We start from the raw sequence: 15,732 nt of genomic DNA, 5'->3' as shown, positions 1-15,732 counted from the left end.
ATTACTAGACGTTGTGATGAAAATTATTAATATATCTGAAATATCGAGAGTTGACCTTGCAGTCTCTAAATGTACTTTTAGGGTTACGTAAAACCTTTACTCAAAATTGCTAGTGTAAATTTATAAGCTATTAAAATTTAAAACTTATTCCTGTTCGAAAAAAGAAACTGCCAAGTCAAATTAATATTTCGTATCAATACATATATTTTTCTTTCATGAGGCCAGGACAGTATTTGGAGGAGACTGTGGCTTGGGAAGGCTATAGCCCCGGATCTCGAACTGCAATGGGGCTTCCAGTGGGAAAACATCGTCCAGAAGAAGGGGCGAAATGATTCTTTTTAAATGGCTCAAGAATACAAAGATATAAGTGGACATTTGACAAGCTTAGTCTAAAACTTACAACTGAAATCGTACATACGCGCGTGTGTGTGTGTGGGGGGGGGGTGGCTACGTGAGGTAACACAGTGGAATATGATTCACAATACTAAAATTAAAATAAATATGTGGGAACAATAGAAATGAAAATATGTTGTAGCTAGTGACTGCGCAATAGAAAAGATGGAGGGGTAAATCATATTTTCCCGGGGCAGTCATGTTTATTATTCCGTTACATACGACACAAAAATGCATATTTTGGCTAAAAGAGCATTCATTCATTTATTTATTTTTGTCGTTATACTGAGGGCAGATAAGAGAGAGAGAGAGAGAGAGAGAGAGAGAAATTCTCCTGCCCCCCCCCCTTGTAGTGTGGTCACTATCTATAGCTATGCTGGAGAAGATTGCACCAATTAATACCTTATTAAATAAAACAGATACTTTTAAAACTTTTAATCAAATTATTTGTGAACTATGTTTAAATTTAGGGAGAGCACATACCTATTTAATTTAATTTGGATGAGTTAACTTCTGAAGCCTGCCATTTCCGAGCCTTCTTCCGGTGTAACTGCACTGCCCTTTGAGCCCTAAACTGCTGCGTTCAGGTGGCGGAACGAGCAGAATACTAATTAAAACAAATATGTGACAAATATATATATAAAAAACAACGTGTTGAAGCTATTGACGGCGCCAAAGAAAAGACAGAAGAGAAACGTGGAGAGTGCAGTGATATTTTACGGGAAGTAGTCACGTCTATTACACCCTTACATTTACATACAATATTAAAATTATGACAATAAAAATAATACATTGTCATAACTACATTTGAAAATGGTTAGGCTAAGTCCAAAGTTCCACATTTGTGCTATATCTATAATAATTTAGTCATATGATTGCTCAAAATTTTATTCATATAATGCAATGAAGTGGCTGAAATTACTATTTAAACTAATTTCATTAAATATGATGTTTAAAAAAAGCCAATTCGTATATCATTATCAAATTGTGCAATATTCTGAATTCATATTCATAACAGTTATTTTTGACTGACAATATGAAAAAACAAATATCTTCAATCATATGTGTTCTTTCAGGCAAGCAAGATAAGTTACATTCAAATTTATAATTAAATTTATTGAAATTATGTACATTTGCATTGACATCAAGGTTTATATACAAAGGTCAACTCTTTAAAATTGTTCAATGTCTAATATGATGTCATACTTGGTATTTTATATCAACATTCAAAAAATGGTAATTGTAATCATTAGATAAGTATATTGTGATATACATAGTAAAATAGCTGTAACAGAGCAAATATGTACATTTACAACACAAACATTCAAGCTGTTAAGCACTTATGGACAAAAATATAAAACAAAAACAATTGAAGATAACACATACTAAAAAATCTGGCTTGAACTAGTTGCTCTAATACTAGTTGTCTGTGACTTAAAAGGAATCTCAAGATGGATGGTACATAAGTAAAAATGTGACGATTGGTGAAGGTTTGATATCATTAAAAATCTGGATCTTTTGAGAGATTATACTTGATAAGTTAATCTTTAATAGTTTGTTGAAACTATATAGAGACATTTTGTTGATAACAGAAGCTTGAAAATGCTTTTATAATGGAATAATCTGTATAACGAAAAAGGAAAGATTTGGAACTGGTGTAAAGTGCCTAGTTTAATAATTGAGAGCAGGAAATTATTATCGGCTGGCATCAGCATTAACTAGCTAGTAAATGAATATTGCATTATCTAAAATGAAATGTTATGAGAAATAAGACTAAGTGAGTGTAATATTTTCTACATTTTGAATGTGAACAAGCCAAATGTGAAGTTTTGAAAATTGAAGGAAGCCATCTTGTGGACCTGATTGAGGAATCTGACATGTTGAGTGTGCTCAGATGTAGAACTGACGCATACTCAAATATTTAGTGAAAAACTTGCTCTGTCTCACAAGGAGATAATAAAGAAATGTTTTCTACATATAAATAACATTTATATGTTATAAATGTTCTTGTAAATAATTGCATAATTTGATGCTATTGTAATTTTTGTTGTTTCTAGTTTTTTTTCTTTCTTTTCATTTTTATCAATATAATAATTATAAAGTTATCAGTATATGTAAATTTAAATTTCCTTTTCAACATAGCACCATAGTTACCTATTGTGCCAATACTGAGTTTAAATTATACTGACAAAGTTGTTATATATTTAAGATTATGAGACGTCAGGTGATTAGTTGAAAAGGTTCAAGCTTATAATAATCTTTGTATTGTTTTGCTTCTTGTTCTGGTTTCTGATTTTAGGTGTTTTTACCTTTAAATATGTCAGATCCAAAGGGTAATTTCTGCTTGGCAGATGTTATGGCTGCTCTCAATGCTATCAAGGATGGCCAAACAGAGCTCAAAGCTATTCAGGACAAGACTAATGCTCAATTGACAGAGCTGAATGATATTATTAAAACTAGTATCTCAGAAGTCAGAGTGTTCAGAGATGAAATCAAGGCTACTTGTACAGAGCTTAGAGAAGAGATCAAAGATGAACTCGAGGTGGGTGAAAAGACAAAAATGGCGGCAGTTATATGTGTGCAAAGAGCCTATTCAATGTCAACCTCAGATAAGTTGGAGGAAATAGATGATATGTCCAGGCTTCTGCAAGAACAGGGAGATGAAAGTGAAGAAGATGCAATTCCTCTCAAAGAACAAAGTATCTTGAAACTAGGAGAGACTTACAAGAAAGATGGCAAAGCAAAAGAACTGGCTGAACTTATTAAACAGACGAGACCCTTCCTCTGCACCATTTGTAAGGCGAAGGCAGCAAAATTGGTTCGTGCTCTGGTTGACATGTTCTTGGATCTGGAAGCCAGCATTGGCAGTAAGGTTCAGTTGTGCAAGGAGTGCATTGAGTGTTCAAAACAAGATAAAAAGACTATCCTCCGGCAGTATTTGGAAGCCTGCCTAATAGCTTTGTATTTGGACACTGGAATGTTTACTGAAGCTCTTCACTTGGGATCGACCTTATTAAAAGAACTGAATAAGTTAGATGACAAAAATTTATTGCTAGAGGTTCAACTTCTAGAAAGTAAAACTTACCATGCCTTGAGTAATCTTCCAAAAGCAAGTGCAGCACTTACCTCAGCTCGGACTACAGCTAATTCAATTTATTGCCCTCCAAAACTACAAGCTTCGCTTGATATGCAGTCAGGCATTCTTCATGCTGCTAACGAGAGAGACTTCAAAACAGCATACTCTTACTTCTGTGAAGCATTTGAAGGCTATGATAGTGTGGAAAGCTCAAACGCCTTGACTGCATTGAAGTACATGCTGCTGTCTAAAATAATGTTGAACACACCAGTAGATGTGCAACAGATCATAAGCGAGAAACTGGCTCTGAAGTATGCCGGAAGTGCAATTGAAGCTATGAAGTGTGTTTCTCAAGCAAGTCATAAAAGATCTCTGGCAGACTTTCAGGAGGCTGTGGGTAAGTTTAAAGAAGAATTGGAAAATGACCCAATTGTTCGTGCACATTTAGACAGCCTTTATGACACAGTGTTGGAACAAAACCTTTGTCAAATCATCGAACCTTATTCTCGTGTTCAGGTGGATTATGTTTCAAAATGCATTAACATACCTGTAAACCGAGTAGAGAAGAAACTTTCCCAAATGATTTTGGACAAGAAGTTTCACGGTATTCTAGACCAAGGTGGAGGGGTATTTCCCCAAAGTGTTTCAAATGTCCAGTTGAAGGATACAATTAGGAAAGGCACCAAACTTAAATTGAAACAAATTAATAAGACTGTTTTCACCAATTGCCCAGGTGCAAGGAGAAAAGTAACAACTCATCCTAAACATGTTCGTAAAAGAACATTCAGGCAGAGATGTTTGAAATTATGGAGGAGAAAATTTCGTCTAGAAGCATTCCATGCTTACTCCTCACATATTTGTACTTTGACTGTGATAGCATACTTGATCATGCATCGTACACATGTACGCAGAAGATGTCACGATGATGTCATGAAGTTAAAGTTAACTTCAAATTTGTAATGTCTTAGACTTACATTTTAATCATTTGATTACTTACCTGTAATGTATCTTTTCAAAGGCATTGTTGCAGTGCGCAGACATGTCTTACTATATTATATTAGATATGTGACTGAAAATTACTTGATCGGTAAAGATTGTTACATACTTACAATGCTTATCATTTATGATTAAGTTTAGAATTACAGTAATATGAACTATGAGTGTTGTAACATTCTTATGTGGTTGCATATATTTGGAAAAAGTATGTTATGAAACACATAGTTTTATTAGTATGTGAATTAGAAACATACAGTTTAGCAAAATAACTTTATTGTGTACATGTAACATCTGATACTAAGAGTTATCTTGAATACTTTCACTATGACAGTATCAGTGTATGTTTTAGTTTGGATATTGTCGATGGAGTAAGATCAGTGGTTACATAGCTTGACATGTTGAGTCATGAATATAGTTCTGTTTCAATGCTGAAATGAATCAATCACATACGCAAACCCTAAAATTGAAAAATATTATCAAAGATTCTTTGTTTAAAGAAAAGAATTACACTTTACTTTGTTCTGTGTGAACATAAAGTATAACTTTGTGACCTAAGGATAGGTTCACATGCTTCCGATATCATGTGAAGTAAAGACATGTCGACTTTGAAGTGTTATAAGGGGATGTTGAAGAAACCGAAGACAGGTTTCATCCAAACACAGAAAAGTCTCGGAGCATCAAGCCTTAAAAGGTTCAAAATAATAATTTGGAATTTAATATCCTTTACCTCAGATTGCACGGTGATGGTAGGGGAGTAGTTTGAACACTCACACCCGATGGTAACCTGTTGTCTAGGTGGAGTAGTAGTATATTAATAAAGGGGTTCATGCATATTTATTCAATTTGTTCAGCAGCCTGATTCTTCTGTTGGAATACACTGTTAACAATAAAGGTGCGGTAATTTGGGCACACGTGTTAACATTTGACCACATGTGAGCTGACAACTTATTATGATTGTATACCCATCTGACTTTCAAAGATTTTTAATTTTAACAAAGATTGATTTGATGTACATCCTGAAATATTGTTGCAGGATAATTTAATCTATACTTACCATCCACAGAGTAAAGTAACTCTAAGGGTTGGTTGGTTGGGAGTTTCTTATTGACTGAGTGTCAAGGGTGGTATATAAGACCTCAGTTCTTTACTTTTTCGTTCTTTGTATATTAATTTTAGCATTATGAAATTGCTTATGCGAACATGTTGTTTATTTTGTTGGTTTGAAGGACAAAATATACTTCTTCATTCCACAACCATACCCACAAGGGTTGGTTGGTTGGGAGTTTCTTATTGACTGAGTGTCAAGGGTGGTATATAAGACCTCAGTTCTTTACTTTTTCGTTCTTTGTATATTAATTTTAGCATTATGAAATTGCTTATGCGAACATGTTGTTCATTTTGTTGGTTTGAAGGACAAAAGATACTTCTTCATTCCACAACCATACCCACAAGGGTTGGTTGGTTGGGAGTTTCTTATTGACTGAGTGTCAAGGGTGGTACATAAAACCTCAGTTCTTTACTTTTTTAATTATTCATATATTAATTTTGGCATTATGAAATTGCTTATGCTAACACGTTGTTTATTTTGTTGTTTTGAAGGACAAAAGATACTGCTTCATTTCACAACCATACCCATGAGGGTTGGTTGGTTGAGTTCTTCTTCTTAGGATGTGGGTTAAAGGTGGTACTGTGAGTCACAGTACTTTGTGCAGAATTTTTCTTTTGTCAGCTGTTAATGTCAAAATTTTCTCACTTTTCATGCTTCTTTCATTGAGTCTGAAACATTAGTTCAGGTATGAAGTATTCCTCTGTAGAGTTTGCCTTAAGTTGATCTTCATGATCCGACATTGGTCATCCATCATATTTCTTGATCCTTAGTTGTGTTGAACGGTGAAAAAATTTAATGTAACAAATATTCTTTGTTATGTGTATTTTGGAGTGCAAAAAAAATGTATAATATAATGTGATGGCATGTGCATAATAATTTTGAATGCTAAGATTTAGCTTTGGCTTGAAAAATATTTACTAGAGCACAAAGATTCCAAGAATTGAATCGTAGGCTCAAATAGAAATGAACTTGACAAAGAGCAAAGTGATTCACGTGTTGATCCAAGCTTCAGTCAAGTAGTTGTTTCCTTTAAAAATGCTAGAATGCATTATGGCTCCAAAATGTGTTCACAAAGGGCTGAATAGTAAGTTCGAGCCGTGACGCTGCGAGTTCAGGAACAACAATTATTTATGATTTATAATTTCTGTGCACACATCATAATTTATACATTTCTTGCATGAATTCATTTGCAATGTAAGAAATCTTATATTCAGCACTCCGTAAACTGAGGATGTTTGCTTTTTGATGCAGGGACTTACATTTTTGTCTTGTTAGCCGATGTTGCTAGATGAATGGATCAATTCCTAATGGGAAATTTAGATCAGAGGTAACTTACTCTACATGTAAAAAATTATTATTAATATATTTTTTGGCTAAATAAAAATTAATATAGAAATTATGCTCCCAGGTTGAGAATGAAGTTCTGAATGGTGCTTCATTATTTGATAATAAATAATAATGTTATGTAGGTACATTGTTTATGTAAAAATGGTTACTTTACTGGATAATAATTGTTGGTATGTCGAACTTGATGTTTTTTGTTTTTCAATATTATTATGTACTAAATGTTCATTATGGGTAGTTGAAATGTATTGGTTCATGATGAACAAGTTCTGGTTGTATTGTTGGAAAACAAATATTCAGTCACACTCAATTGATTATAATGCTGAACATGTAAACAGATTGTAAATATAGAGGCATTGTATTGATGATTATATGTTAAATGTCTCAGTAGGGCTCAGATCTGTTGTGGGTTCGTCCCTTGTTGAGCGCCAGTATGACAATAAAAATAATACATTGTCATAACTACATTTGAAAATGGTTAGGCTAAGTCCAAAGTTCCACATTTGTGCTATATCTATAATAATTTAGTCATATGATTGCTCAAAATTTTATTCATATAATGCAATGAAGTGGCTGAAATTACTATTTAAACTAATTTCATTAAATATGATGTTTAAAAAAAGCCAATTCGTATATCATTATCAAATTGTGCAATATTCTGAATTCATATTCATAACAGTTATTTTTGACTGACAATATGAAAAAACAAATATCTTCAATCATATGTGTTCTTTCAGGCAAGCAAGATAAGTTACATTCAAATTTATAATTAAATTTATTGAAATTATGTACATTTGCATTGACATCAAGGTTTATATACAAAGGTCAACTCTTTAAAATTGTTCAATGTCTAATATGATGTCATACTTGGTATTTTATATCAACATTCAAAAAATGGTAATTGTAATCATTAGATAAGTATATTGTGATATACATAGTAAAATAGCTGTAACAGAGCAAATATGTACATTTACAACACAAACATTCAAGCTGTTAAGCACTTATGGACAAAAATATAAAACAAAAACAATTGAAGATAACACATACTAAAAAATCTGGCTTGAACTAGTTGCTCTAATACTAGTTGTCTGTGACTTAAAAGGAATCTCAAGATGGATGGTACATAAGTAAAAATGTGACGATTGGTGAAGGTTTGATATCATTAAAAATCTGGATCTTTTGAGAGATTATACTTGATAAGTTAATCTTTAATAGTTTGTTGAAACTATATAGAGACATTTTGTTGATAACAGAAGCTTGAAAATGCTTTTATAATGGAATAATCTGTATAACGAAAAAGGAAAGATTTGGAACTGGTGTAAAGTGCCTAGTTTAATAATTGAGAGCAGGAAATTATTATCGGCTGGCATCAGCATTAACTAGCTAGTAAATGAATATTGCATTATCTAAAATGAAATGTTATGAGAAATAAGACTAAGTGAGTGTAATATTTTCTACATTTTGAATGTGAACAAGCCAAATGTGAAGTTTTGAAAATTGAAGGAAGCCATCTTGTGGACCTGATTGAGGAATCTGACATGTTGAGTGTGCTCAGATGTAGAACTGACGCATACTCAAATATTTAGTGAAAAACTTGCTCTGTCTCACAAGGAGATAATAAAGAAATGTTTTCTACATATAAATAACATTTATATGTTATAAATGTTCTTGTAAATAATTGCATAATTTGATGCTATTGTAATTTTTGTTGTTTCTAGTTTTTTTTCTTTCTTTTCATTTTTATCAATATAATAATTATAAAGTTATCAGTATATGTAAATTTAAATTTCCTTTTCAACATAGCACCATAGTTACCTATTGTGCCAATACTGAGTTTAAATTATACTGACAAAGTTGTTATATATTTAAGATTATGAGACGTCAGGTGATTAGTTGAAAAGGTTCAAGCTTATAATAATCTTTGTATTGTTTTGCTTCTTGTTCTGGTTTCTGATTTTAGGTGTTTTTACCTTTAAATATGTCAGATCCAAAGGGTAATTTCTGCTTGGCAGATGTTATGGCTGCTCTCAATGCTATCAAGGATGGCCAAACAGAGCTCAAAGCTATTCAGGACAAGACTAATGCTCAATTGACAGAGCTGAATGATATTATTAAAACTAGTATCTCAGAAGTCAGAGTGTTCAGAGATGAAATCAAGGCTACTTGTACAGAGCTTAGAGAAGAGATCAAAGATGAACTCGAGGTGGGTGAAAAGACAAAAATGGCGGCAGTTATATGTGTGCAAAGAGCCTATTCAATGTCAACCTCAGATAAGTTGGAGGAAATAGATGATATGTCCAGGCTTCTGCAAGAACAGGGAGATGAAAGTGAAGAAGATGCAATTCCTCTCAAAGAACAAAGTATCTTGAAACTAGGAGAGACTTACAAGAAAGATGGCAAAGCAAAAGAACTGGCTGAACTTATTAAACAGACGAGACCCTTCCTCTGCACCATTTGTAAGGCGAAGGCAGCAAAATTGGTTCGTGCTCTGGTTGACATGTTCTTGGATCTGGAAGCCAGCATTGGCAGTAAGGTTCAGTTGTGCAAGGAGTGCATTGAGTGTTCAAAACAAGATAAAAAGACTATCCTCCGGCAGTATTTGGAAGCCTGCCTAATAGCTTTGTATTTGGACACTGGAATGTTTACTGAAGCTCTTCACTTGGGATCGACCTTATTAAAAGAACTGAATAAGTTAGATGACAAAAATTTATTGCTAGAGGTTCAACTTCTAGAAAGTAAAACTTACCATGCCTTGAGTAATCTTCCAAAAGCAAGTGCAGCACTTACCTCAGCTCGGACTACAGCTAATTCAATTTATTGCCCTCCAAAACTACAAGCTTCGCTTGATATGCAGTCAGGCATTCTTCATGCTGCTAACGAGAGAGACTTCAAAACAGCATACTCTTACTTCTGTGAAGCATTTGAAGGCTATGATAGTGTGGAAAGCTCAAACGCCTTGACTGCATTGAAGTACATGCTGCTGTCTAAAATAATGTTGAACACACCAGTAGATGTGCAACAGATCATAAGCGAGAAACTGGCTCTGAAGTATGCCGGAAGTGCAATTGAAGCTATGAAGTGTGTTTCTCAAGCAAGTCATAAAAGATCTCTGGCAGACTTTCAGGAGGCTGTGGGTAAGTTTAAAGAAGAATTGGAAAATGACCCAATTGTTCGTGCACATTTAGACAGCCTTTATGACACAGTGTTGGAACAAAACCTTTGTCAAATCATCGAACCTTATTCTCGTGTTCAGGTGGATTATGTTTCAAAATGCATTAACATACCTGTAAACCGAGTAGAGAAGAAACTTTCCCAAATGATTTTGGACAAGAAGTTTCACGGTATTCTAGACCAAGGTGGAGGGGTATTTCCCCAAAGTGTTTCAAATGTCCAGTTGAAGGATACAATTAGGAAAGGCACCAAACTTAAATTGAAACAAATTAATAAGACTGTTTTCACCAATTGCCCAGGTGCAAGGAGAAAAGTAACAACTCATCCTAAACATGTTCGTAAAAGAACATTCAGGCAGAGATGTTTGAAATTATGGAGGAGAAAATTTCGTCTAGAAGCATTCCATGCTTACTCCTCACATATTTGTACTTTGACTGTGATAGCATACTTGATCATGCATCGTACACATGTACGCAGAAGATGTCACGATGATGTCATGAAGTTAAAGTTAACTTCAAATTTGTAATGTCTTAGACTTACATTTTAATCATTTGATTACTTACCTGTAATGTATCTTTTCAAAGGCATTGTTGCAGTGCGCAGACATGTCTTACTATATTATATTAGATATGTGACTGAAAATTACTTGATCGGTAAAGATTGTTACATACTTACAATGCTTATCATTTATGATTAAGTTTAGAATTACAGTAATATGAACTATGAGTGTTGTAACATTCTTATGTGGTTGCATATATTTGGAAAAAGTATGTTATGAAACACATAGTTTTATTAGTATGTGAATTAGAAACATACAGTTTAGCAAAATAACTTTATTGTGTACATGTAACATCTGATACTAAGAGTTATCTTGAATACTTTCACTATGACAGTATCAGTGTATGTTTTAGTTTGGATATTGTCGATGGAGTAAGATCAGTGGTTACATAGCTTGACATGTTGAGTCATGAATATAGTTCTGTTTCAATGCTGAAATGAATCAATCACATACGCAAACCCTAAAATTGAAAAATATTATCAAAGATTCTTTGTTTAAAGAAAAGAATTACACTTTACTTTGTTCTGTGTGAACATAAAGTATAACTTTGTGACCTAAGGATAGGTTCACATGCTTCCGATATCATGTGAAGTAAAGACATGTCGACTTTGAAGTGTTATAAGGGGATGTTGAAGAAACCGAAGACAGGTTTCATCCAAACACAGAAAAGTCTCGGAGCATCAAGCCTTAAAAGGTTCAAAATAATAATTTGGAATTTAATATCCTTTACCTCAGATTGCACGGTGATGGTAGGGGAGTAGTTTGAACACTCACACCCGATGGTAACCTGTTGTCTAGGTGGAGTAGTAGTATATTAATAAAGGGGTTCATGCATATTTATTCAATTTGTTCAGCAGCCTGATTCTTCTGTTGGAATACACTGTTAACAATAAAGGTGCGGTAATTTGGGCACACGTGTTAACATTTGACCACATGTGAGCTGACAACTTATTATGATTGTATACCCATCTGACTTTCAAAGATTTTTAATTTTAACAAAGATTGATTTGATGTACATCCTGAAATATTGTTGCAGGATAATTTAATCTATACTTACCATCCACAGAGTAAAGTAACTCTAAGGGTTGGTTGGTTGGGAGTTTCTTATTGACTGAGTGTCAAGGGTGGTATATAAGACCTCAGTTCTTTACTTTTTCGTTCTTTGTATATTAATTTTAGCATTATGAAATTGCTTATGCGAACATGTTGTTTATTTTGTTGGTTTGAAGGACAAAATATACTTCTTCATTCCACAACCATACCCACAAGGGTTGGTTGGTTGGGAGTTTCTTATTGACTGAGTGTCAAGGGTGGTATATAAGACCTCAGTTCTTTACTTTTTCGTTCTTTGTATATTAATTTTAGCATTATGAAATTGCTTATGCGAACATGTTGTTCATTTTGTTGGTTTGAAGGACAAAAGATACTTCTTCATTCCACAACCATACCCACAAGGGTTGGTTGGTTGGGAGTTTCTTATTGACTGAGTGTCAAGGGTGGTACATAAAACCTCAGTTCTTTACTTTTTTAATTATTCATATATTAATTTTGGCATTATGAAATTGCTTATGCTAACACGTTGTTTATTTTGTTGTTTTGAAGGACAAAAGATACTGCTTCATTTCACAACCATACCCATGAGGGTTGGTTGGTTGAGTTCTTCTTCTTAGGATGTGGGTTAAAGGTGGTACTGTGAGTCACAGTACTTTGTGCAGAATTTTTCTTTTGTCAGCTGTTAATGTCAAAATTTTCTCACTTTTCATGCTTCTTTCATTGAGTCTGAAACATTAGTTCAGGTATGAAGTATTCCTCTGTAGAGTTTGCCTTAAGTTGATCTTCATGATCCGACATTGGTCATCCATCATATTTCTTGATCCTTAGTTGTGTTGAACGGTGAAAAAATTTAATGTAACAAATATTCTTTGTTATGTGTATTTTGGAGTGCAAAAAAAATGTATAATATAATGTGATGGCATGTGCATAATAATTTTGAATGCTAAGATTTAGCTTTGGCTTGAAAAATATTTACTAGAGCACAAAGATTCCAAGAATTGAATCGTAGGCTCAAATAGAAATGAACTTGACAAAGAGCAAAGTGATTCACGTGTTGATCCAAGCTTCAGTCAAGTAGTTGTTTCCTTTAAAAATGCTAGAATGCATTATGGCTCCAAAATGTGTTCACAAAGGGCTGAATAGTAAGTTCGAGCCGTGACGCTGCGAGTTCAGGAACAACAATTATTTATGATTTATAATTTCTGTGCACACATCATAATTTATACATTTCTTGCATGAATTCATTTGCAATGTAAGAAATCTTATATTCAGCACTCCGTAAACTGAGGATGTTTGCTTTTTGATGCAGGGACTTACATTTTTGTCTTGTTAGCCGATGTTGCTAGATGAATGGATCAATTCCTAATGGGAAATTTAGATCAGAGGTAACTTACTCTACATGTAAAAAATTATTATTAATATATTTTTTGGCTAAATAAAAATTAATATAGAAATTATGCTCCCAGGTTGAGAATGAAGTTCTGAATGGTGCTTCATTATTTGATAATAAATAATAATGTTATGTAGGTACATTGTTTATGTAAAAATGGTTACTTTACTGGATAATAATTGTTGGTATGTCGAACTTGATGTTTTTTGTTTTTCAATATTATTATGTACTAAATGTTCATTATGGGTAGTTGAAATGTATTGGTTCATGATGAACAAGTTCTGGTTGTATTGTTGGAAAACAAATATTCAGTCACACTCAATTGATTATAATGCTGAACATGTAAACAGATTGTAAATATAGAGGCATTGTATTGATGATTATATGTTAAATGTCTCAGTAGGGCTCAGATCTGTTGTGGGTTCGTCCCTTGTTGAGCGCCAGTATGACAATAAAAATAATACATTGTCATAACTACATTTGAAAATGGTTAGGCTAAGTCCAAAGTTCCACATTTGTGCTATATCTATAATAATTTAGTCATATGATTGCTCAAAATTTTATTCATATAATGCAATGAAGTGGCTGAAATTACTATTTAAACTAATTTCATTAAATATGATGTTTAAAAAAAGCCAATTCGTATATCATTATCAAATTGTGCAATATTCTGAATTCATATTCATAACAGTTATTTTTGACTGACAATATGAAAAAACAAATATCTTCAATCATATGTGTTCTTTCAGGCAAGCAAGATAAGTTACATTCAAATTTATAATTAAATTTATTGAAATTATGTACATTTGCATTGACATCAAGGTTTATATACAAAGGTCAACTCTTTAAAATTGTTCAATGTCTAATATGATGTCATACTTGGTATTTTATATCAACATTCAAAAAATGGTAATTGTAATCATTAGATAAGTATATTGTGATATACATAGTAAAATAGCTGTAACAGAGCAAATATGTACATTTACAACACAAACATTCAAGCTGTTAAGCACTTATGGACAAAAATATAAAACAAAAACAATTGAAGATAACACATACTAAAAAATCTGGCTTGAACTAGTTGCTCTAATACTAGTTGTCTGTGACTTAAAAGGAATCTCAAGATGGATGGTACATAAGTAAAAATGTGACGATTGGTGAAGGTTTGATATCATTAAAAATCTGGATCTTTTGAGAGATTATACTTGATAAGTTAATCTTTAATAGTTTGTTGAAACTATATAGAGACATTTTGTTGATAACAGAAGCTTGAAAATGCTTTTATAATGGAATAATCTGTATAACGAAAAAGGAAAGATTTGGAACTGGTGTAAAGTGCCTAGTTTAATAATTGAGAGCAGGAAATTATTATCGGCTGGCATCAGCATTAACTAGCTAGTAAATGAATATTGCATTATCTAAAATGAAATGTTATGAGAAATAAGACTAAGTGAGTGTAATATTTTCTACATTTTGAATGTGAACAAGCCAAATGTGAAGTTTTGAAAATTGAAGGAAGCCATCTTGTGGACCTGATTGAGGAATCTGACATGTTGAGTGTGCTCAGATGTAGAACTGACGCATACTCAAATATTTAGTGAAAAACTTGCTCTGTCTCACAAGGAGATAATAAAGAAATGTTTTCTACATATAAATAACATTTATATGTTATAAATGTTCTTGTAAATAATTGCATAATTTGATGCTATTGTAATTTTTGTTGTTTCTAGTTTTTTTTCTTTCTTTTCATTTTTATCAATATAATAATTATAAAGTTATCAGTATATGTAAATTTAAATTTCCTTTTCAACATAGCACCATAGTTACCTATTGTGCCAATACTGAGTTTAAATTATACTGACAAAGTTGTTATAAAATGTTCTGCTTTTAGATCTCGCACAATGCCTTTTTCACAAAAATGGGCAATCCCGCATTTTTTATAACAATCTTGTCTTTTCGTTTACTTACGCAATTACCGACTGGAAAGGCTGTGATATTTTAGATTTCTTCCGTTAGTTTTCTGATAATAGTTTTCACAACTTTCCATAGCATTTAGGCATGAATTCAGTTGACAAGAACAAAATAATCTTATTTTAAAACATAGAGCAAAAAGAAATCCAACGCGCTTAAGTTAAAACTCCCTTATATTGGAAGCCTGGAGAGAACAAAACAGGGGTTCCTTCGTAACACGATTTCTTGAAAACCATTTTACACATTTGAATCAACTTTGTGATAAATTGATTAGAAAGGATGAATCTTAACAGTAAAAGTTGTAACTTTTCTCCTGTTACTATATTTTAGAAGATATTCGTTGTCAAATATCTCAATATTTGCATAAGGAACCAGCGTTTTCCGCGCCGTGCTTCTCGATGATGACGTCATGTATCCACGGACAACTGCGCATACGATCTGCGCCGCCGAACGAGCACCCCCTGGATACTTGTAAGTTGAAAAAGAACGTTCAACGTCAACAGACACAAGTGGTGCGTATTTTGTTTTCAACCGGTAATGCACATCCTTGTTGAAGATTGTAGGGTTTGAACAACAATTCGTAAACAATACAGCATAGGACAAAAAAGCACAACTTCTAGCAATTGTAACGCGTCATTGTTGGCACTGTTTAAAGTCTGCGCGCTTACTAC

At 33.1% G+C, this 15,732-nt stretch overlaps 2 pseudogenes; both read left to right on the top strand.

The window, feature by feature from the left end:
* Positions 1-2,953: 2,953 nt before the first annotated feature.
* On the top strand, positions 2,954-4,429 carry LOC145983059 (26S proteasome non-ATPase regulatory subunit 11 pseudogene; annotated as a pseudogene).
* Positions 4,430-9,138: 4,709 nt separating this feature from the next.
* Positions 9,139-10,614, top strand: LOC145983058 (26S proteasome non-ATPase regulatory subunit 11 pseudogene; annotated as a pseudogene).
* Positions 10,615-15,732: the final 5,118 nt, after the last annotated feature.

This window comes from Lepisma saccharinum, unplaced genomic scaffold (assembly GCF_977018435.1).
Source record: "Lepisma saccharinum unplaced genomic scaffold, izLepSacc3.1 HAP1_SCAFFOLD_601, whole genome shotgun sequence".
Taxonomy (NCBI): domain Eukaryota; kingdom Metazoa; phylum Arthropoda; class Insecta; order Zygentoma; family Lepismatidae; genus Lepisma; species Lepisma saccharinum.
This window is presented reverse-complemented; position numbering and strand designations above follow the sequence as displayed.